This window comes from Triticum dicoccoides, chromosome 3A (assembly GCF_002162155.2).
Source record: "Triticum dicoccoides isolate Atlit2015 ecotype Zavitan chromosome 3A, WEW_v2.0, whole genome shotgun sequence".
Taxonomy (NCBI): domain Eukaryota; kingdom Viridiplantae; phylum Streptophyta; class Magnoliopsida; order Poales; family Poaceae; genus Triticum; species Triticum dicoccoides.
Genome location: NC_041384.1, coordinates 724,980,519 through 724,984,043, shown reverse-complemented (window position 1 = coordinate 724,984,043; position 3,525 = coordinate 724,980,519).

The window sequence follows — 3,525 nt, the reverse complement described above, 5'->3', positions numbered from 1 at the left end:
AAATAAACTTCAGCGCAACTGTGCAACTAATACATTGAAAAGGGGCAAAAAAAAGGCAATGTAACTTGTTTCCCCACTCGCAGTGAATCACATCTTCATCTTTGATCTAGCTTACCTAGATCTTCTAGTTTAAATCTGAGTATATGCCTCGCAACCTGGAAAGAGGAACTCCATTGTTAACATGGGAAGAGTAAAACGCTACCCAGAAATCAATTTTGGGCACAACAGATGGAATTTTTAGAAAATACTTGGTAGAAAAAAGGGAAGGTTATACGGAGTAGAAAGAAAAGAATCTGTGACCACCACCGTCCTTAGCGAGAGCCTGGCGCTCCACCTCCATGGCGACGGCGACCTGCCGGAACAACAAGTCGCGTGCATACGACTCCATGCGGCGGTCATTAGGGTCAACAGTCATAGCCTCCCAAAGCCATTGGCAACCAGAAGAAGCTCGCTTTGGTCGTGGGAGCCAGACATGGAGGAAATTGTTGCGGTGTTGGCGCTACGAAAGGGTCGACGCAGGAGCCTCTGACCATGGCCGGCGAGGATGAGGCAAGATATTAATGTCGCCTGTACATGCTGGCGGCTCCGATGTCGGCCGGCCAGACGTGACGACTGGTCCTTGAGGGGAGCGAACGAGGCGGTCAAGGCCTGAGGGAGCGCGGGAGAGCAGCCATGTGCGAGAAGGCGCGGGGCGCTGGCGCTCGAGATCGTGGCGGCGGCTACAGGCAGGGTGCGCCGTCAGGGATCCTCCAATCTCGCCTCTCCTTGCCTCTGGATGCGGTTGTGGGGGAGAGAGGGTTAGGAGATAAGGTAGAAATCGGGCGAGGTAGTTTCGCGTGGCTTAAAAAAACGAAAAATAATTGCGTGGATGACTGACACTGAGGGATTGTGCAAAATTTTAGAAACACGGAGCTCAAAGTATTTTTAGTGGAGAGAAGGTTCTGTTTTCAGTCAAATATAAATGCAATTTCTTATGATTAGCAAACTTTGACAGAAATAGGAATTTATCAAAAAATAATAATATGTAGAAAAACATTAGGACGACGTTAGGCGCCGGCCTTGCAAATCAACCACCTCACCAACCATGATGAGCATTGAGTGCACAAATCGCTTCCAAAACATCAACCGGGCGATTAGAGAACGTGATCGTCGGGCTGTTTTGAAACGCTTACATTGTTACATAAAAAATAGTGCAGACCGGTAGGAGAACACTAAAATATATTCTAGTTCATGTTTAGTTTTTTCACATATAGTGAAGAGTAACATGGGTTAGATATGATCGTATGGTGCATACACGGCATCCATATATTTCTATTTTAAGATGGTTTACTAGTAAAAGTTTGATGTTTTTGAATATTTCCAAATCGTCATATAGCTCCTGGAACATATTGGCTCATGCACGCCTCTTAATAAACAAATTAATAACTTGCTACTGTAGGTCGTATAGGTGTCAGACCATTAAAAATATGTTAGCACAAAATTGTATCAACACGTGAGCCCTAGCCTAGTGGCAAGCAAGTTAGGAAAGACCATGGAGTTTGTGGGTTCAAACTCATTGAATCGCTTAGTTTCCTTTTTCTCCTTTTTTAGACGGAAGAACAAAACAAGTAGTGCATCAGTTCTACCATATCCGACGAGGTGCCTGCCGACTCAATCTTTCAGAGGTGCTTAGGGGGTGCGTATATGCGTGTATATGTGCGCTTGCGTCTGTACTGTGTTCAAAAAAAATCGTGAGCTCACAAACACCGTCAATAAGCCACAACTTGTTTATATTAGGTTGAACAAAATAACTACATCATGGGTCACATAAAAAACACCGATGCGTGGGTCCTACCACTCAACAACTGGTGAAGCGGTTATGATAGGTCCTAGTGGTAGTTGTTAACGACAAAAAAGAGCATCACACACTCGTAATAATATGTGACACTAGTAGGTTCATCACGGAAATTAGCAAAACGTCATAGAAATTGGCATACCGGTGGCGCTCAGTGCCCCAATTCATTCATTGACATTAATCATCACCGATTCACGGTAATCAATGACACGACCTCCAAGACGTCACACATTAGGTACTTGGGTGACGTTGTCAACCACCGTCACAAGGATTTTCGTCACAGTATGTCAATTTTCTTATAGTGACAAGCGGCGCGTGATGTCGGCATCTTAGACTATGGTCATCGTGTCAATTTTTATCCCGTTGCAACGCATGGGCATTTGTGCTAGTACCATATAAAGCTACTTCCCGTTGGTCTCGTGGCTTCCAGTTCCACTGCGCCGATGCCCCCATGGCTTCCAATTGCGGCGATCCAAACATAATCAAAAGACCACCTACATTCTCATCATCTAGCACCGTCGTGTCTGCGACCTCTACACCGCTGACTCCTTAACGATGAAGCTACCACAACAAGCACATGTAGAAAGTTAATAAATCTCGCCAAAGGCAACACAAAAGGAACACTCGAAGCCTTGGAGATAAAACATCCATCAGTAAGTGCGCTCTAGCCGCATCAGACATCTGCTAAAGTGGCCTCAAGACGAATCCCGCCGGCTGCCAAGGAAGCCAGGACCCTTCTTGGAACACACGCCCCAAGGCCTCATCCACTGCAATGTCATCCATCGGCACGACACACTTAAGAAGCGAGTTTGGTTGGGACCGTAAGCCATGCTGAAAAGAAGGCAAGGGGCGAGCAAGGGGAAATTTACAAGTCACCCCACCAATCAGGATCAAAGACCCCCATCCTGGCCAGAGACGGTCAAAACTTCAAAGGCGCTAGATTAAATCCTCCGCCGCCATGGGAAGGGTGAGGCCCCGATGGCTCACAATGTTAAAGGACTGAGTCATAGATATAATCGAATCGAAAAAGGAGGGAGGTGTCTGTCATTCGATCAAGGGGACAACTTTGGTGTTGTTGAAAGGTGGAAGGACGACATCCATTCCATGTTGAACCACCATTTGGTAGCTTCATTGCAGGAGGGGAGCAGCGATATGATAAAAAATATGTCCGCAATTTCCAAATGAGGGGAAAGGAACTTCTACTAGGCTCATGCGTGCTCTGACCTGTGTAATAGAGCTAGAAGAAGTGGCAGAAGATGGTCTACTCGATCCGGTAGCTCCTTGAGAAAAGCCTCTTACAAAATGCATGAAAATAGCCAAATAGGTCAGAGATGTAGGGGTGAGGTGTGTCAACTAGAACTTTGATACAAATCCAGCATATCACTCATGAATGAGGAAAAGGGAAAGCTCGGTCCAACCCAAAAGTGCTTTAGGATCACAACAGCATCACACTTGTGACTGGGGACGCGGCTGGATGGCGCTGAGAAATTAGATTGGCCGGGATCCGCCCTTACTGCGAGAGGAGCTCACCAGTAACCCATGGGGGTGACCACATAGGGGCCTCCCAAGGTGTGGCGGACGCACTCTTCCCCCATTGCTTAGCCCTTAACAGTTGACCGATGAGGGAAAATGGAATCGACGATAATGGACGCTTCACAAACATGGCACACGCATGAAAGGAGATAAAAGCG